Source organism: Rhinolophus sinicus, chromosome 17, assembly GCF_057876585.1.
Source record: "Rhinolophus sinicus isolate RSI-liver-muscle chromosome 17, RSI-T2T, whole genome shotgun sequence".
Taxonomy (NCBI): domain Eukaryota; kingdom Metazoa; phylum Chordata; class Mammalia; order Chiroptera; family Rhinolophidae; genus Rhinolophus; species Rhinolophus sinicus.
In genome coordinates this window covers 187,152,604-187,174,463 of record NC_142517.1, presented here as the reverse complement: position 1 = coordinate 187,174,463, position 21,860 = coordinate 187,152,604, and positions in this window count along the sequence as shown.

Genomic DNA, 21,860 nt, shown 5'->3' with positions numbered 1-21,860 from the left:
TGAAAATATGTATTTTTAACACACATGTGAGGTGATTCTGATGCAGATGCTTAACAGGCCACCAATCAAGAACCTCTGTCCTGAAGTATAACATTTACACATAGACCTTGATGTTTGCACGTCCATTGAAGGACACCTGGACAAGCAGTTTTTTCACATTTCCTCTCCAGGCATTTTTCAGATAAGGGGCCGATGTCTCAAGTTTCTAGGAAAAGCCACCAAGAACGTGGCCCTCAAAATGTCAGAGTGGGGGAATTCCCAGCTTTCCCTCATGACTTTCATTTAGCAGCAACAGAAAAGAGTCCATGCGAAAACACCAAAAAGCCCACCTCACAAGGGCAGGAGGTTTGCAGAAACATGTTCCAAGTGCCAGCTGATGATGGGCTTTATGGAGCTGGATCCAGCCCTTTCACCACCAACCCACTCACCATGGGTTGTTATTAGAGGTTTGTTTCAGGTAGGGTTCTCCATCTGTGTTCACCACATACTTATTAAATGCTCATGGAAGCATGACTATGCAGGAGGTATGCAAGCAAGTCAGACATTTGGGTCTTGTCCCCTGGGAACACAGCATTTGAAAGCTCCAGAAGTTTCATGCTTTCACAATAGATGCCACCTGTCACATGGTGCTTCCCCTTATCTGAGCACTAACATCAGTAAGCTCTCACCCTGAAAGGAGGAGATATGAGGCGTAATTGTGTCTTAATCTGTAATTGACTACACTGCCCTAGTTAATATTTAGCTGCATCTCTCTCAGAGGCAAAATTTCAGTTAAAATGTAATAGCTCCTCATTTTTTATTCTTTTGTTTGAAGCTAAAGTCAGGTTTCTGGTCAGTAGGGGTTTTCCCACTCACCCTTTAAGCAATTAACATTTTTCTTTCATTTCAACACATTTGAATACTGCCTAGTAGTTTCTATGTGGTATTACCTTTGGTGGGTTCCCAGGATCCTTACAGACTTCCATAAAGTATTGAAATCTCCTTCACTCTAAACTGTATGTGTGTCTCTCATCTCTTTCTCAGCCACATACATTGAATCAAGTAGGAGGGAAACACATGAATGAAAAAAAAAAGAGAAAAAGGAGCAAAATGTGCACAATTTATTTAAACATCGGTGGAACTGCAAAGGATGCTAAAGAAATCATTTTGCTCTTTCTAATCTGCTTGGCCTAAGCATGAGGCTCCTCTCCCTCTGCTACACTAATTTTCATATGTTTGAAGCATCAGTGCTTCAAAAAAGACCTAGTCAACCTCTACGTTTAGAACAGCATTCTCCAATACAACTCACCGCAGTGTTAGAGATATCTGCGCTTTTCACATGGCTATTGGGCATTTAAACTGTGACTGGTGTGATTAACTGAATATAATTTTATTAAATACAATTTCTTAGCACCTTAAAAACGGTGTATAGATTCTACATGTATTTAATGGCTACTGTATTGGGCAGCTCAACTTCAGATAATCGTAAGACCAAAGATGGAAATTTCCTTCAGAAGCTCAGAGAAATCCAGACCTTTATAAATCTCCAAGTCTACCTCACCTGTTCACCAAAAAGGGAACCCCAGCGGCAGCAGAGGCGCAGTTTGAAAATGTTTGGTGTCTGTTTGGTGAAGAAGAGAAGGACTGGCTTGTATTGTTCTCTACCGTCCTGTGCCCCTTCTGTGTGACCTTGGATGACTTTCTAGAGTGCTCACCCGGGATCCAGAACTGCACAGTGCTCCCCAGGCTCTTGGTCTCAGCTCCAGGGATTGCTGGAGAGAAGAAGAACCTGAGATCAGGGCAAATGGACCTTAGGTCTCCACTGCCCTTGGGTGCCCTTGAAAAGTCTATTAACCAGTTTGGGACCAGTTTCCTTACCTGTAGAAGGAAGGGGATGGTTTGAGTGACTACTATTCCATTCCAGGTTTGAATTTTGACTAGGCTTTTTCCTGACTCCATCCTCATTCATAAATTTAAAACTGGTTTTAGTCCTCATTTCATAGTTACCCTAAGGAATTGAAATTAATAATCACTTATCACCCAAGGAGATATTAATGCATGGATGAGGCTTAATTGGGATATCCATTTCACAGTATTTACGTTGGGTACCTTTTCTCAAAGTGTAAGTATGTTAGGTATCTTGGCAGGGCTTTGAGGGAAGACATTTCAGCCAAAGGCCTTTCCTAGTCCCTTAAAACAAAACACAGATGCCACCTGACAATTAAAAACAAGAAGTTATTTGTAATCTCATAGCATTTAAAGGTGATGCGACTAGAAAGTTTGGAATTACTGTCTAAAATTTTTTACCATTCAGGAAAATCTTATTTTGAACTGAAATTCCCATTTTCTTACTAAATTCGTAGGCTGATTTTCTTGGAAACTTGAATCTTCCATCCATGAGTACCCATTGCTTTTTCTTCATTCGTTTGCATTAAGTACCTTATTAAGCCCCACATATTTATAAGGGATTTTTTTTTTGGGGGGGTGGGAGGAGGGTTATTGCTATTTTTAAATCGGTGACCTGTGACTTATGGTACCTTAATTAGACATCTACATGTCAGGTGATTGTTACATTATGATGGCAATAGCTGCTAATTTGAGCATGAAAGTCATGATGGAAAGGCAAGAGTCAGGGAGCTGACCTTTTGCTATTGAGGATACTCCAGGGTGGGTTAATTCACACCCACCAGAGTCATTAGTTCCCACACTCCTCCTTCATATTTACTCCTACACAGTTTACTGAGCTGCCAATCAACCCTTAGGATCTGGATGAGAGCCCCTATGGGGGGGAGGCTCGGAAGGATGCTTTCTTCAGGGACTAAGAAATCATGTGTAGAGGCAGTCTCCTTTTCCACCTCTAGACTTGGATCTATTTATTTTTTAAATTTTAAAAAAAAGAAAGTAAGTTGTACATGGATATCATTTTTAAAAATTTCAAAAACACAAAAAAGGTTTGCAATGAAAACTTAAGCTTCCCTCCCACCCTGTTCCCCAGTTTTGCAGTTCACCTCTCCAGTTCCCCAACGGTACAGGTTTTGGGTATCCTTCCAGAGATACTGAGACTATGTTGCAAAAGCAAAAACACATATGTGTTCCCTCTCTCTCTGCCCCCCCCACCCCCAACCCTAAGCAGTAATGATCTTGAAAACCATTAGGGGGCAGCTGTGACCAGAAAAGGAAAGAACAGGAGAAAATGCAGAACTGAAATCCAAGAGAAGAGATGCAAAAGGCAATGAAAGGAATGTTAGGACAGAGATCAGCAAAAGGGATAAATGAAAAAGAAAGCAGAAATAAACAAACGCAAAGGGCTGCAAAATGAAAGGAACTGCAGAATGAAGTAACAGTATTAAGAAGCTCAAGGAAGTGCATGTGTTAAGAAAGGGGGAATTTCCAAAGGCCAGAGATTGAGATGTTTTTCGTTTTGGTTTGGTTTTTCGGTTTTGTTTTGTTTTAGGCAAACCTGTAGGACTCCAATTGCTCAATGTTAGCAGAAAGTGTGAGGTTATCTTTTTCTGAACGGGAAGGCATTTATCATGCTGGACTTGACATTCTTAGACCCTGTTCCAAACGGAAGGATTCAGAGTGCCCTCTGTCCATTTGGTTTGATGTGGGGGATGGGGACGCAGAGGAGTAGCCCCTTCCTTAGCTCTTCAGAGTGCTGAAGAAGGCTTTCTGCCCTCAGCAAGGCTGCAAAATTAGTCTGAATATAAAGGTGTAATTCTATTTCTCAATGCAGCAGAGCTCAGAAATGAGGGACCAGTTTTCTTTTGAAGCTGATTCCATAATCAAAGTGCTTTCAGGTGGAGTGCAGGCAAACCTCCCCCTGGTTTCAGCAGGTTAACTTTATTAAAGCTCCTCGCTACTACTTGAATGTTTTCTAGGCTCCCTCCCTCCCTATTCCTCGGTACATTAGGCAGAAACAAGCCCTCATAGGAGTTCTGTACCCTGATGTTTGGCACTGTGAATGGAATGCGGGGGCAACATTTATACTGGGATAAGAGGAAATGGAAAATTGCTTCTAGAGCACAGTAAATATGATCACTTTTAGTTTCGTCTTCTTTTCTCTTTCTAATCCAAACTTTCCTTCCCCAACCTTAAAACAGACAACAAAAACTTAAGGTAACACTGGTCTAGGGTCACCAGATAAAACATGAAATGCCTGGGCATCCTGTACTTATTAGTTACTAAATCTTACTCAGAAGACAGAATTCTCCCAGGCTGCCCAAACTTTATACCCCAGGTCATTCATCACAATCCAGTGAAAACTTTCATTTTAGGATCAAAAACACTCACTCTTAGTCACCCATCACGGCAGTTAGACTCACAGTTATTTACTGAAGACCCAGGATGGGCAGGGGACACTTGGGGCGTGTGGGGATTTTTAAAGAAAAAGCCTGACGTGTACTTGCCATAAGATACCCCTAAATCCTGTGTCAAATGAAACTGGTCCTTCTCAAGTGGGCAGTGGATTTTGAGGAATTTGGGTAAGTTACAACATAAGCTATTCTGAACAGTAGTCATTTTCCAGAATTTGGGGTTTCCCCTGTAGCCTAAAGTCAGAAGCTCTCTTCAGTCCCTTCTCTCATTCTCTTTTTCTTTGACACGGAATCTGGAATTTTATGTCTAAGAAGTTTTCAAAGTAATACTGGAAACTTGGCCAAACAAAAACCTCTCTGACCAGAAGCAATTTGCTTCCCTTTAAACAAGTCCCCCAAAGTTAAATTACAAAGCATGTTTGGTAGCATTTGTTTAGGATTTAGGATGTCAAAACACTTCTCACCTGATCTGATCAAAATTTAGAAGAAGTTAATGTCATTTTTGACCTTTCAACACATCTGGAAGTGTGTTGTCCTGTTGCTACACCAGACTGACCATATGATCACAGAGACTGTAGCATCTCCAACACTGAGCACTTCTAACCCTTAGAAAATGGAAAAGCTGCACTTTCAGGGTGAGGAGTGTTCTCAGGCAAGTCAGCCTAATAACATTAATAATTAGGTTAACAATGTAAGGCAACAGACACATCAGAGGGCACTCAAAGCCATGAACTGGGGTCAGGAGACAGTTTCTGTTTCTAGCTTTTTCCTTGATGCTGTGTGTGACTTATGTCATGTCCTTTCATCTCTCTGTGATTCTGTTTCCTCACTGGTAAAAGATATGTTATTCTAAAGCAATGACCCTACCAAACTATTCAGGCAAACTTACACTAGTTATAAAGCAGGATCCAGTTTAGAGCCCTCGTTGATTAAAAAAAAAAAAAAAATGTATTGAGCACCTACTATATGCCAAGCTCTTCGCAGGTGGAATAATAGTGCCTACGTCAGTGAAAAACGGCTGCTCTCCAGAGCTTCACTTCCTAGTGGGAGAGACTGATAACACCCAAGTCAACAATCAGTAGAATTATTTCAGATAGTGACAGTGAATTCTAAGAAGAAAACAAAGTAAGATAATGTGATAGAGATCAGTAAAGCAGCAAACAGGAATTCTGGGTTAACCCTGTCACTAACCAAAGCTCTACTATAACTGAGTAACCTAGCTCAGGATCAGTCTTTCACCTTTAAGATAGGGCGCTATGCTGCATTGGTGTTTTTCAAAGTTCAGGTTGAGCCCCATTAGGAGGTTATTAAATCAATTTAAAAGTTTGTGATCGACATTAAAAAAAATGCAATAGATCGGAATAAAATAAGTGTATATTGTTTCATGAAACTTGTTTCCATTTATATATGTGTGTGTATATATATTTATATATTTATATTTATATACACAGAAACACACAGAAGTATTCTGGATCACACATAAAATATATTTCTTTCTTTGAGCTGCAGGGGGTCAAGTGATCTCTAAAATATTTTTAAGCTCTCAGATTCTATAATTCTATTAAATTTTTATAGCAGGGGCCCAATGGATCATAGTTCTTGCTTGAGTTGACTTATTATTGAATAAATAGTAGCATTGATCATCAGATAATCCCAGTGTTTAACCCAGTTTCAGGCACATGATTGGTGCTTAATAAATGCTTTCTGAATTAATGGAAATGAGATTTGTGCAATAGGTCTTAAAATAAATACAGCAACCTACTATGAATTACCAAATAACTTTCGAAAGTATTAAAATAATCTATTATATTTTCCCAAATGCCAGCCTTAAAAACTAAACTCAGAATTATATTGCCCTTGTGATGCTAGGAACTGTCTTTTCTTAGAATTCTCAGAAATTCTGTTAAGATTGGGGTGGGGGGGAGAGAGAAAGAGAAAGACAGAGAGAGAAAGAGAGAGAGAGAGAGAGAGAGAGAGAGACAGAGACAGAGAGAGGGCACTTAACATGTTCTCTCAAATAGGGGGAAACTGCCTTCTTCCTACTTATAACTATAATTCAATAAACATTTAGAATGTTTCAAAAAAAAAGAATTAGTGGAGAGATTTTTCTATTTCTTGTCCTTGGGGAATATAGATAATTCTGCCTTCCTGAAACTGGCCTTGTGAGTTTTCATTTGTTAAGTCACGTTTTTCAAAGTAGTAATAATCTTACTTTAACAAAGATTTTTTTTTTTTTTGGCTTAAGTAGTAGGCTTTTTAGTTTCAGAATCATTTCAAGTCTTCCTTCTTTCCTTTCCTGGAACCCTTGTTGATGTCCATGGGGATAGAAGAACCAGACCGAAGTGATCTCATTGAGGAATCAATGATACATCACCCTTAAGAAAGGCAAGAGCCAATGGACCCCGCTCAGGGCTCACAGCACATGCCCAAGAGTTCATTTTCAAGTCTGTTTCCTTAATTGCCTAAAAATTCATGGCCAGTAAAATGGACTCAGAGTATAGAATGGCTACACCCAGTCATCTGTATCCACCCCCTCCCGCCATCCCCAAGGCAGAGCAGACACATATCCCAAGAAGAAGCATCATTACCCTTGTCACCCCAGTCGCATTGTGACTGCTTATCCCGTGTGGACCAACACAATGGCCACGGTTGTATTCTTGTTATAGGGCACCTTGGTTCATGCCAAAAAGTGCTCTTAAGTGCACTTAAACATAGGAAATCACATTTTTGTGAATCAAAGTATATTATAAATAATCAAAAAGAGGATACTGTTTGAAGGAAGCCCATATTTTTAAAGCAAATAAGGATCTCAGAGTTGATTAGTCCAAGAAATCTAGATACACCTGGAATTAAGTAAAGGATATTCGCTTGAAATTAGTTGTGAAATGACTGTTTACACCAAAATGTGCAAAAATCATGAAGCTTTTGCATGATTTTACAGTCTTCATTTGTATTGTTATTTTTTGTTGTTATTATTACTTGCTTTACTAATGATGAATTTGCCCAGGTCAGGGAAGTTCAATGTATTCACTTTTTTTCCTTTCTTTTCTTGCCAAATATAAGTCATATAAAATGGAAACCCATCCCATGTATTTCTCCAAGTCATTTCGGTTTTTGTAGATTTTTCTCTTTGCAGAATCTCTCATAGAATCATTTTAACAATGACACTCCGGTGAAAATATGCTAAGACATAATTTTTTGCTGGTAACTGAAGTTAACTGTGCTCATCATTTCAAGATGCGACACCAAAATGGCAGCTTTCAGTTAAACAAATGCAAAGCTGTATTTAGGCTCTTTTGCAACATTGTGATGGGAAGAAATCAAAGCCTCTTCCGCTGCTATTTTTAAAATACTCACCAGGGCAATTCCATCAGGAATACTGTTATGATAGCTTTTGTATTTTGATCCTTTCTGTTCAAGGGTAACGTGTTTGGAGAAACCCCAGATCCAATGAAAGTGACTTTAGAAAGTCAATTTGAACAAATGCTGCTGTGATATTTGTTATAGTTAGTAATAATAATTTTAAAATCCCAGACTCTCTTAAAACGTGGTGGTGGAAAGTCTGTTTTTAAAGAGGAGGGAGCAGCATACAGTCTGTGGCAGGAGGATCAAGTCTGGGATCCTCACTAAGTGTTTCAGAGAAGACACTTTACCTTTTGCTAATTGCAAAATAAACAGACCTACCTGCCTCCAAGTAGTGTATTCAGTCTTTCTGCCTATGGGTGCAGGGCTGTCAGTTTATTTATCACACAAAGGGTTGGTGGCTGAGCATGAAATTAAACTCTAAACTTCTGACACCAAGTTCTGTACTTTGACCACAGGGTAACGTTCAGATTAGGGACTCCAGTTCTTCCTAACTCTCTCCACATGGTATATATATATATATTTTGCCAGCAAAAGAACTTGGTAATAGATTTCAAAAGAAATCTTGCAACATATCAAAAATCAGCATCAGCTTGCCAAAATGGGGTCTGTCACCAGGATGTTGATTTTTAAAAAAAGCATTTATCACCACTGTAGTAAAACATGTCACGCTGCAGTAGCATTTACCAAACAAGTAATTGTTCCTGGAGCGTAGTTGGGGCCATGCAAAGATACAGCTCCTCCTTCAGCAGATCTATGAGTGCAGATCACAGAGTTAAACAGTCTGTGAGCAAGAGAGGGAAAGACCCAGGTATGACATGCACAGAAAGTAAGAAACACTCTCCCGAGTGATAACATGTCGTGTTGGTGTGGCAGATCCCTCCAGGAATAAGCAGATACGATGTGCTTGGGTGGGGGGAGAACCACTGAATATTATTTCTGCTAGTTCCAATGGGCACTAAGTTAAATAACCCAACTCCTATCTACATGGAGACAAGTTGCTATTATTTGTTATGTAACAGTTTTAGGAATAGAAATACCTCAAATATCTTCTTGTGGGTTTGTTGTTGCTGAAAAAATTACTGTGCTTTGCCCAAGGAAGGGGCACAGGGAAACAGAAAGAGCATTGTGTTAGGAGATAAGAAGTCAACTTTCTGTCATTACTAGCTTTGCAAGCAAGGTATATTCAACAATCTAGGTTTCTGTTTCTTCCTCTATAAATGGAGGGGGTTGGAGTAGATTGGTCCTCCCTGTAGGATTAGTCTTCCTTTTACTCCATAGTTCTATGAAGTGGGAGCGCACTAGACATTTCTATCAAAAGCCTTCTCTTGATGTGTGTTCTTTTCACGAGGCAGTCGGCTTTACATGATTTCAAGTGGTCATCCATACTTGGAAAGAAAGAGCCTGGCAATTTATAGTTTAGCACCCTTTGTCCCAAAGCAGTAGGATTAGACACAGGGGCAGAACGCAAACATCATGAGGGTCAAAGGTCAGGATCTTTCTGGGTGGAAACCAAGGCAACTGCATACCTGAGTGGTAATAGGATTTTGATCTGGGCCAGACTCAAGGCCCCTTTGCCCTGGAGTATTCTGTGAGTCACATGCCCTGGGTAGAGGGGCTCTTCAAGGGAGACAGGCGGGCATAAGCAGAGTTCAGGCTGCAGTTCTTTAAGCGACAATAGAAAGACAATTTGACAAAACTAAAAATGAAAGTCACGGTGCACATAAAGGTTGTCTTGGAGATGATTTAGAAGTGTCAGTGTGTAATTACAACCTCAGGCTATAGGTGGGAGCTTAAACAACGATATGAGGTCATGGATCAATGATAAAGGACAGTACGATGCTGGGAGAAGCACACGTGGACATAGGACTTTGGAAATGATCATCTGTCCCTGGCTCCTTCTGGGCAGGAGGAGGGGCCTGCGGAGCATAAAGAAACAGTGGTACCTTTGGCAGACAGGACAAAATGTGGTGGTGGTGGAGGGGTGAGACAGTTCAACAGATGTGGATGGTACCCTGCAGCAAGCTCCCATTTGATCGAGTGGCAGAATTGATTTCACTTATCGCTGAAAACAAATGAACAAAACTCCCCCAAAACGGAACACACACATACCCCCACACACTGAGAAATGTTAAAAGTGCAACCACTGGATACATCTCTCAAGGATAAGTTGACAGAAAAGTAAGTTGTCTGTAACCAAATGTTGTAAAGGAGACAGATAGATATCCTTTTAGCTTAAGAAGGTACAAGAGCTTTGCTAGCAGGGAGAATATAAGTCTCACCCATAAACTCAGGGAAACCCACTGGTCGGACATAAACTCTTGCACTGTGAGATATCTGATTTAGTTAAAGAAATTCAGAGAGAGAGAGAGAGAGAGAGAGAGAGAGAGAGAGAGAGAGAGAGAGAGAGAGAGAGAGAGAGAGAGAGAGACCAATAGCACACTGTCTCCCAAAGTCAAGCCCACAATGTACCTTTCTTTCCTTCTTTCACCATAAAGACTTGGGACCCAGGCAAGAACATCCGTGACTCATAGCCCGAAAGATTTCCAAGGCACAAGCAGAAGCTTTGGGAAGGACCACAGCCTGGGAATGAAGGGGAAGCAGGGAATTTGGGAGAGTAAAGAAGACCCCGGTGCTGTCTGTGGGAGGTGAGGAGGGAGTTAGGAAGTGAAGAATCTGGCATAGAGGAGGGTCAAGAAATTCTGTGGAGGACACTCAGTGCTGCCTAAAGAATAATGGCCGTGAGCTGTTGCCTCACAAATCTACACAGTGAAACTCCATGATGCTCAGTAGTTGGAATAAACAAGTTAGCTTCTCTGTGGGAGCTTTCCCCAAACTTTAATGTTACCAACTGGGATAAATTATATTATTGGTTCCTAATTATTCACCTCATTTGCTGCAAAAGGATGATATATCCCTTCTTTGCTGTGTGGTGTAGTGTATATCTCTATCCCTTTGATGTCAGACTCCACCATATAACACGCTTGGGCCATTGGAATGTAAGTGGAAGTGACATATGTCACCTGCAGTCAGTCATCTGGAGAGCCATCATGAGGTTTGGCCATTGTCCTTTCCCTCTGCCATGAGAATAGCATGTACCAGCCTAGGGCTGCCCACCAACCTGGATCCCAGCATGAAGAGGACAGAAGATGCTGAGCCAAGCTGCAGGTGAGCCATGCCAATATGTGCTATGAGGGAGACACAGACCTTTGCTCTGTGAGTCACTAAGATCTTGGGGTTACTACAGCGTAATCTAGTGAATGTGGAATATGCATACCCACTTTATATTGTATGGATGTTCCCTGTGATCCTGCATCAGTGTGGTAGGTGGGACGGGACTAGAGTTCTGACGGAGGGTGTGTCCTTGCCAGAAAGAGGTGTCCTTGGCCCCTATAGAGTAGGTAGGGAAATCAGGAGGTCTCTGGCAACTGGCTGACCAGCTAAGCTGTCAGCTCAGTGTCCCTGCCTATGTTTTCTTTGCCCCAAAATAGAAGGCCCAAGAGAAGGACCTAGTGGCTTATTCATAGTTACAAAATCTTTAAAGCAGAAATAACTGGGGGAACTGATCCAGAAAAGAGGAAGTTTGGGGCAGAAGGATTCTGTGGACAGAGTCCAGGAAATTCCACTGAATCAGAGTGTGGGTAACAATGAGATGAGCAATTTTCATCTGGAGGAGGGGGAGGGGAGAGGGTGGACTGGAGTTCAGAAAGCAAAGACTCCTGCTTTTCCAGGAACCTTAAAAAGGAAGAAAACTAAAAGAGAAGCTAGAAATGCCTGAGGTATTGCTATTGAAAGACAAAACCCTATCATCTGATAGTGGCGGTAGGAAACGATCTGGGTTATTTGTGAAGGCCTTCCTAGAGAAACTAACTTTTCTTAACTCACTGGGGACCTCACCAAGCTTCATGTCATAAATGAGAGCTTCTCATGGACTGTTTCGTGAGGACGGTTTTGCGCAGTTTCTTCGTAATCTGTTACAGACCCGAGGTAGAAATCTCTCTCATGTCACTGGACAGGATATGGTAGAAGCTATATTGGGTGGGAGGTAGGACTAGATGACCTCTCAAACTCTTTCAATTCAAATAGATTAATATTTATTTTTTAATGCTATAACTTATGACATTAAAATGTCAAAATTGACTTAACTAGGGCAAATAAGTAGAATTAAATCTGAAATGCAAACTACCATTTTATCATCTTTATCCCTATAAGCCACTTCAAATTATTTATAGAAACAAAGTGGGGCATGAACAAGTGAATGGATGAATAAAATGTTACATGGCAGCCTGATGCCATATTCAGACTAATATGAGTGAACAGTGGCAAGTTTTGAGAGGTTCAAGAACGTGGAAATGGAACCTTCAGTCATGAGGACAATTCTAATAAATATGGGTGAGGAGCGAAAAGGACTGACAGTGTATGTAAGTTTCATGAGTTGCAACATTTCTACAAAATGCTGGAAGTGATTCAAAGGAAAAGTGAACCATCAGGTGGTTCCCAGCATGCACTGGTACATTCCAAGGAGACACATGCCATTGCTATGGCTTTACGTTAATTTCTTTTTCATCCCAAATGTTCATTTTAGTCTCCTGAGAGAATTTTTTCCCCCCAGTGTGACAAATTTTCCAATTTTGTAATGGAAGCCAGGAGAAAATGGAATTCTCTTTATAGAAATCCATTTTGTAGCCAACTTTTTTGAGATGCGTCTATCCCTGAAAGCAATTTCCCTCATCCAGTAGGGGCGGTTGAGGTGTTCAGGGCTGGCTAAGTGGATCTTTGACAATGTGCTCCTAGAGTTTGTAGGTGATTTAACAGCCAGGCTTTGGGGGGAGATGCAGTGAGGTTTGCACTCTCCAGGCCCTTCTCCTGCTGCACTGAGTTCTGTTTTCACAGCAGTGATTTCAGGAGGAAGTAGGCAGGATACGGGGCAGTGGCACCCGAATGTACCATGTCAGTTACCCTATGTATCTCCAGCATACTCTGGAATCTGGCTGGTAAACTGCACCCCTCACTAGTGAGATAAACGGAAGGCAAGTCAACAAATAAGCGTGGCATCAAGGTAGATCCTTGTCACAGATCAGCATAGCCACTGAGGATTTGTAGGAAAGTGGAGGAGTTATCTAATGAGGACGAGAACTCATGTCTGGCTGGCTCCTTGCCCTGGCTTATGTTCCAATATGGCCTCTGTAGGGGCACACTCGTGATTGTGTAATGGCAAAGCAAAGTGTTTGATAGTAAATTAAATCAGTTTTATACTATGTGGGTGAATTGCATGTGTGTATACCGCCAGGCTTTGATGCATTCCGATGTGGGAAATGCAGTTGAAGCATGACAACTGGCTCTTCTCCATCTGTTCATGTTCCCCATTTGACTCATCCATGCTCTGTAAGTACTCTCCAACTTGTTAGCAAGTTGAACAAATTTCAAAGCTCTGTGAACGAAGCGCATGTAGGTCAGAAGTTACCTAGTGGGAGGCCTCAGAGGACACATAAGCTTGCCTTAGCATGAGACGCATTTCATCTGTTTGACACTCGTGAACAACTACGTTTCTCACGCAAGCAAGGAGATGCAAATAAAGATCAGATGAGGGTGAGTGGGGAGGGAAATTGGCAAAAAAGTAAAAGTTTATTCCCCAAAATAGAGAGTAAAACCTGCCACTGGGATGTGATAAAGAAAAATAAGTGTTCACGAGAGTAACAAGCCAGAAAAAAAAACAGACACGCACAAGAAGAAAATTCTTAACTGAACTAACAGATTTTTAACTGAAGCTTCTCAGTCCCTTTTTACTGGCTTCCGTAACGACATCTCAGGACGCCATCTGTGACTTGCCATGGTGGTGGCACATCATCATGGGCTTTCATGAGCTTGCCACTTGCTGCCCAACCAGACAAGACAATGATTGAGTGTGGAGAAACAAACACCTGATTTTACAGGCAAAACAATCAGAAAAACTAGAGAGTACGCCTTGTGTAGTAGAGAACTGCTGGTCGATTCTGTATTTCCGCGCCCACAGGTGCATGAGTACGCTAGGCCAGATATCAGGCTTTCAGGAGTATGCTACCTCTTCATAATACTAGCTTACATTATCGAGTATTTGCTACAATCCAGGCAATGGTCAGCTGCTCTACTGGTGCAAATCAGTTTAGTTTTCACAATAATGAGATAGGTTTATTTTTTGCTCCCATTTACAGAGAAGGAGAATGAGACACAGAAAGGCAATAATTAACCCAAAGTCGCACAGTATGTCAGGATTTAAATTCAAGGTATCTGGAACCAGAGATGGAGCTTGTAATTATAAACTGTACTGTGCTTCCCGAAAGTCAGACCTAGCCGGACCATCAGCTCTAATGAGTCTTTCAGAGCAAAAATTAATATAAGACCCGGTCTTATTTTATAGTAAGATCAGGTCTTATAGAATATAATAATACAATACAATACAATACAATATAAGACCGGGTCTTACATTAATTTTTGCTCTGAAAGACGCATTAGAGCTGATGGTCCGGTTAGGTCTGATTGTTTGGGAAACACGATAGTATAAATGAACCCCAATCCAGTCAAGCTCTAGGAGCAAATTGTCAAAGATCCACTTAGCCAGCCCTGAACACCTCAGCCGCCCCTACTGGATGAGGGAAATTGCATTCATTTATTTTAGCTTTTACTTCCCTTGCCATTGGAGTCAAATTCATAAAATGCTCTTTGAACCCAGGGTCCATAAGTTTAGTACCTATGTTTTCTTCTACGCAGTTTATTGTCTCAGGTCTTATGCTTAGGTCTTTGATCCATTTTGAATTAAATTTGGTACATGGTGACAGATAGCAGTGCAGTTTCATTCTTTTGCACATGGCTTTCCAATTCTCCCAGCACCATTTATTGAAGAGGCTGTCTTTTCTCCATTGTATGTTTTTTTTTGCTTCTTTGTCAAAGATTATCTGTCCATATATATGTGGGTTTATTTCTGGGTTCTCAATTCTATTCCATTGGTCTATGTGTCTGTTTTTCTACCAATACCATGCTGTTTTGATTATTGTAGCCCTGTAGTACAAGCTAAAGTCAGGGGAGTGTGATACCTCCAGTATTGCTCTTTTTTCTTAGGATTGCTTTGGCTATTCGGGGTCTTTTGTGGCTCCATACAAATCTGATGATTTTTTGTTCTATTTCTTTAAAAAATGCCATTGGGATTTTGATAGGGATTGCATTAAATCTGTATATTGCTTTGGGTAATATGGCCATTTTAACTATGTTGATTCTTCCAATCCATGAGCACGGAATGTCTTTCCATTTCTTTGTGTCTTCTTCAATTTCTTTTAAAAATGTCTTGTAGTTTCCAAAAAGTCATTATTTTGTGCCTTAGCTTTCCCTTGAATCTAGTGAGCAGTATTCAGAGTCAATACCACTTTAGTAAACGCAAGCTCCCACTATGTACTAGGCAGTGTGCTCTACTTTCAGGGATTCCAAACTTGTCCCCCAAAAGCATTCAATCTACTCACAGGATAGCACCTAACTTACTGAGAATAACATTATACAAGTGGCAGAGCAACGAGATGAGAATGAAGGCTTTAGATGGGGTAGGAATAGAAGAGAGTGGGAGGCCCAAACAAAGGAACGAATATCAGGAGAATAGTTGCTGTTTGACAATATAGACTAAATTATAAGAAGCAGGCAAAGCGAATGGACTCCAAACTTCTAATGATGCCCAACTGACTTTTAAGGAGACCAACAATATTTTCTTTAATGAACAGGGCACTTTCAAATCACCTTTTCTATCTACTTCACGGGTACAGTGAAAGGAATCACAAAGCAACTGCTTCATTCAATCATGGAGGTTGGATTTATGTGGCTCACCCTCCCCCAAAGATGAACTGATCAACCTTGTCTATTCTTCACTGGTAAGTTCATGCCTGAATTAATCAAATCTCTTACTGTTACAAGGAACAGATATTCAACCCAAATTAGCTCAAGCAAAATGGGAATGTTTGGCTCAGATAATCAGGAAAGTAAGAATCTAGGCACAACAACTAGATCCAGGAACCCAAATAATTGGATGGTCAAGGCATTGTGTCATCTCTTTCTTGCCTCAGCTTGTCTCTGCCTGGTGACATTCCCAAGCAGGCTTTGGTCAAGTGGCAGGGAAGTCACATCCTCCCAGCTTTAGCAACTTCAGTGGAAATCGAACTTCTCTCTCCCAACATCTGAACATCAGTCATTGAAAAGACTACAACTGGCAATGCTTAAGTTGATCCCATTTCTTAGGCCAGAAGACAGTGTCATCCTGGGTCATGTACCCACCCTCACAGGGGGATGTGGATGAAAGTCCCCATACATGAAAGCCCCATCATGTCTACACAGTGTTGGGAGGAATCCTAGGAGACTAGGAAATTGGGGGTCAGGTGGGGGAGGGGGAAGAAGCTAGAGCGACAGAACCATAATTGCTACAATCCATCTGATAATGCCTAAGAATTTCAGAGTTTTAGAGCTCTTTAATTTCCCTTATCACAGCTGCTTAGCATGGACAATAAGTATGCCACAGCTAGAGATGTCTCCCTCAGTGTGATTTATGACTATGAACATGTATGTCTCCCTATAGTTGCAGAGTTCTTATGATGACTTTCCTCCTGCTATTAGCAGCCACTTATACTTGTATAGCTTTCATGGCTTACCAAGCACTCCCACGTGAAAATAATCTTATCCCGTCTATACAACAACATGAAAAGAAGCCATCATTATGTCCATTTTATAGATAAGGAAATGGGGTCCCAGAGAGGTTAGTGGCTTGTCCCAGGTAATAGGACTGGTAAGTGGTCAGTCTCACTAGGAGTGAGGGTTTTCCAGCTCCAAGATGAGCAAGGAGAAATGGGAAGCTTTATGTGAGCTTAGGGAATGTTTCTGAGGTCACAGAGTGACTCAACCGCTGAGATAGGATTAGAGTTGGAAATCATGATTTCTCTCCCAGGTTTTCATGGCCAGAATGTTGGCCTCCTAAGGAAATTCCTCTCTTAAAACCTGTTCAGAACTAATGCCAAAAAGTTCTGTTTCAAAATGCATTTGGTGAAGACTCTGTGGGGTTGATTTGTCTCCAGCACACACTGGAATGCTACACATGCTCACTTGATTTCCAGGTTCCTTTTAAAGAGAGCCAAGACAAGAGATTTGTGCTTATGAATTACTGCACTTGTAATGAAAAAAGAATTACAATACATGCTTGAGATGCTCATATGTTACATGAGCGTGTAGTTTCTAGATTGCTAACACGACATCTAACTGCCCATCTTGTTAACCATCCCATTAAAATTTTTATGAAAAGTAAGTCAACTTCTTTTAGGGTGTGCATGGTGAGAGGGATGCAACCTGTTTTTGGAATTACAGAAGCTAAGGAATAGGATTAGAAGGCAGAGTCAGAAGACTGTAACTCATTACAGAGGCTAATTGGGTTCTCATCTGACAAGCACCTTATTGCTTTACAGGAGAAGGAGAAAAATAAAACAAGCATCCCAGGCAATTAGGACCAAGCAAAATTAAACAAGTCCTTATGGCCATAGGTATGGGGCATAGTGCTTTGCCTTGCATTGTTAGCGACTCATGTATTATGGAGCACTTAGGGACGCTTGCTAATGGGGCCTCTTTCCCTCCTGGAGGGCAACTTGAACATTAGACTCTGTGACTCAGGTGCAGAAACTCTGCTGTATTAGCGAGGGCAGAATGATGCTTTCTTCCCTCACAGGGGTGTAGTGAGGCTTAATTAATTGTTGGGGAAGCACTCTGAGATTCTGGGATGAAAGGCACTATAGAATGATAATAATTTGCGTCGACAAGGTACATTTCTTCAGCGGAATTCCAAGCTCTTCACAAACATTAATTAATCCTCATAACACCCTGGCGAGGCAGGTAAGTTTTCCCAGGATACATTAAACAAACCTACCATGTTATGAGGAGGAGGGAGGCTACTGCTAGGAGCTCACTTTATTAGTTATTCTTGGTGGGAACTTCCAGAAAGGCTGATGCAGGCCCTGCTTCCCATTAGTCCCAACCATTTGCCATTCGCTTTTGATTAGCCACAAATATTGTATTCTGCTGGAGTGCTAATCATTCTGCTTGGGGGACACGTGTCCTGAGCAAAGCGAGTCATAAACAGCTGTCATTCCAATGGATATTAATGCCTATTGTCTCCCCTTCTAGAGCTCTGTGCCTCCCTTATGCAGAGAGAATGGCGGAGAAGTGGGTGACATCTGTTTCAAAGACAGTCTGCAGTCATACTGGAGAGAATGCACCTGGCTTCCACTTTCAAACCCATGTAACCAGTGGCTTCCTGGCCTTTCTTTGTCGCTAGCACATTTTATATTTCACATTCTGGTTTTTCATGCAGCAAGGGGAAACGGAATTGAGGGGCTGGGTAGGGGAGGGAATTCTGAGTTGCATGTAAACAGGGCAACCAGTGTTTCCAGAATCAAGGGTCTGGTATAAATCAGCAGTGCAGAAGCAGCTCAAGTGTCAAGACCCAAACAGCTCCCCCAAACCCCAACCATTCTGCCACTGAAATAAACCTCAACGGGGAAAGCAATTCTCAAGCCAGACAGATGACTTCAACATGCTGAATGGCTGCCTTAGTCTTGAGTGGCTCTCTGATTATACCTCTGTTACCCTACTCCTGGCTTTAATTCTGCACGTATTCATTGACTGCAGGGTTTCAGATTGAAACGGAAAAGAAGCAGAGCAAAGAAACTTGCTTGCTGTCATTCTGCACAGGCACTGCCCTGTAAGTTGTCTCTCAGCCAGCCTCCTGGGCTGCTAAGAAGAGGCTGGGGCTGGCGAATGAGCCTGTCATCCAAGGGGATGCCAGTGAGATCCCCTGACAAGAGATGGAAGCGTTGTTTCCAGGCTGTCTTCTGATCAAAGGAGCATAAGCACCTGCTGGATGGGTATTTGATTTTGACCAAAAAAAAAAAAAAGGCAATCCCCAGCACAGACCTGACAGACTCTTTGAATGAGTCACCCCACCTCTCTAGCCTCAGTTTCCTCCTCTGTGCAATGAAGGAGTTACAACAGACCATTTTCTAAGATCCCCTTTACCTAGTCTATGGTGGATGATTTGGCAAAACCTCTGCCACTCGCTCTTCTCTGCAAAGTCCCCCAACCCACATGCCTTGAAAGGGACACAGTGAGCAAAGGTGCTGATCCCCTCAGATCTTGGGGTGGTTGAAGCACCTGAGAAATCGCCTCCCCTCATTTGATGACTCTGGAATGCTTTACAAATGTTTTTATTTTCTCTGTGTTCCATGACATCAAAAATTGGAAAGGGCTGCTCTACTTATCAGTCCACAGATGAATAAACTGAGGCAAGGAATACTCAAGGGACTTGCCCATCACCATACAGCTAGTGATTAACACTGTGGGTCTGTCTGATTCCAAAGGCTGAGCTCTTAACCACTGTACGAGGAGTTCCCAGTCCTGGCTGCCCATTCATACCAAAGGAAGAGCTTTTACAAATACCTATGACTAGCCCTAGAGATTGGGATTTCACTCGTCAGAGTCGGATCTGGGCTTTGTGTTTTCCTTTAGTCCCCTCAAGAGATTCTCACACACAGCCAGCACTGAGAAACACTGAGCCAGACAATATGGTTTCTGCTACAGCAGTTGAAACCCAGGGAGTATAATCTGCCCTTGAAAAGTCAGTGAGTAGCAGAGAATCACCTGCCTATGTAGTAGAGGCAATCTTCTACTTTCATTCACATATAATGAGAACTGAAAACTTGTTTGAAAGTAAAATGTCCAAAAAGCAAGGCATAGACTTTCATATTATAATGTCCAGAGAACTAAACAATTGAAAATCCTGAATTGTGTTTTAAATAACTTGGTAGTTATTTTTGGTTTAGCCTGAGAGGCTTTCCTGGTTCCTGGAGTTGGGTGGGTATAGCCACAGGTTGGAGGTTACTCTGGGCTGCTTCCTTTCTCCATTATCCTTGACTTGGGGAAATAGTAGAACCTGCTGGTACACCTATGTCCCAGGCACTGGCACTTTGTCCCTCACCTCAAACAAGAAGTTCCCATAGTCCTTTAGTCTTCAAACTTCCTTCACTGCCTGCATGGGTGTCTGGAACCATGGTGAAGGGAAAGGGTCAGGTAGAGCCTCGGCCCCTGGTGCCAGCCAGGTGCCAACCCCATTCTCGCATGACAGTGGTTCTCTAAGCTGCTGTCTATACCTGTGGCAATAAGACCCTGGTTGGGGCATGGAAGGTGGGAGGGAGGAATAACGTTGGCATCTAATGAACGGGAGGGGAGATGGGGCAGGTGATGCAATGCTGCTCCTAGGGAGGAAGTAATCTCCAACCCCTCTAATTGGATGCTGGCTCTTCCTAAAGAAGGCAAGGAGGGAGGGTCAGTGCTGGACTTCTTGGGGAGAAGAGTAAAGAGCCCCCAGAGCTCTGCTCCAACAACCAGCCTCATATACCTGCTCAGCTCTGTCTCCTAGCTGCAGTGTTCTACCAGTCCCATCCAGCAGGAGCTCAAAATCCCTAACAGGGTATGTTTTATCACCTCCATTTCAGAGGTGAAGTAACAGAGGCCCAAATGGTGAAGAGATTGGTACAAGTTGCACAGCTGGTAATAAGTGGAGGAGCTAAGGCTCTAATCGGGGCTCTTGGCTCCAACTCCAGTGCTCTCATTTCTATAATTCTGCATGATGGTTTGGAAAGAGCATAGAGTTGGGATTCTTCCACTTCCATATTTGCATGACTTTGGACAAGGCACTTGAGGTTATAGAAGAAATTACATGAAGTAATATATGTGGAAGTATTCACAGTCCTAGCAATAATAGGTGCTCAATAAATGTGTGAGGCGTGGTGGGGTAAGGTGGTAAAAAACAAGAGGAACACTGGGTTTGGGCCCTTAGGAAGTTCACTGTTATGAGGGACAAGATATGGGTAGCACAGCAATTAGGCTCATGGACTCTAGAGCCATGCCTCTTCCTAGTTGTATCCCTTTGGAAAAGAGACATATCCTCTTGGTGCCTCACTTTCCTCATCTGTAAAATGGGCATAACGGTAGTATATACTTCAAAAGGTTATCATCAAGATTAAATGAATGAATGTGTGCAAATGCTTTGGACAGTGCCTGTTATACAGGAGGCTCAAGATAAATGTCAGCTATCAGTATTATTATATAAATGTATAAAAATGTAAATAGAAGATTTAGGTAACAGTCAACAAAAACAATGGAAGAAATGGCAAAAAGGAAGAATGAAAACTTTTCAAATATATTCTAAAGAATAAATTTCCTGCTATGTGGACATTTGTCTCCTATCTGGAGACACCTGCAGGTATGATTCGTGACCAGACAGCAAATGATCTCATTCTTAGTTGATCATGAAACAATCCAGAGGATGATGCCAAATCTTTCTTTAAAAAAATACAGTCTTGTGTTTTTTCTCCACTTGAGCTATGATTTGCTTTGGGCATCTTGCTGCAAAGTCAAGGCCTGTGAACTTTCCAGATTCCATGTGGAAAAAGTCTTTGGTATAGAGCATTGTATTATTTTCCTGTTGCTATGGTAACAAATTAGCACACATGTTTATGACTGTACAGTTCTAGAAGTCATAAGTCTAAAATCAAGGTATTGACAGGGCTACATTCCTTCTGGAGGCTTCAGGGGAGAGTCTGTTTCCAGCTCCTAAAGTCTGCCTTCATTCCTTGGCTTGTGTTTCCTTCTTCCATCTTCAAAGCTGGCAATGTACCATTTTCTCCCCTTTCTGACTTCCTGCCTCTATCTTATAAAGATCCATGTCATTACACTGGGCCCACCTGGATAGTTCTGGATAATGTCCCCATAGCAAATTCCTGGATTTAATCACATCTGCCATTTGAGGTTAGATATGCACAGGTTCTGGGGATTAAGATGTGGATATCGTTAGGAGGCCACTATTCAGCTTATCCCCAGTATCTAGAAATCAAACTCATCTTTCTCTTCCTAATATGGGCAGTCTTGCTTAGAATAACTAACATAAACTATTATGCAAATTTGCTACCTCACCACGGGTGGCTGGTACTGAGGGGAAAAGTGCCAATGGTGAGGGAAAGTGAAAACCCTGTCCTACTGCTTATCCATATAGTAAATAACTGCTATGAAAACTCTGGCAGGGCAATAAGAAAGGGAAGGCTTTTGCTAGAACTGAAAAATTTTAAATGTCTTAAGAAAGGAGCAGGTCCAAAA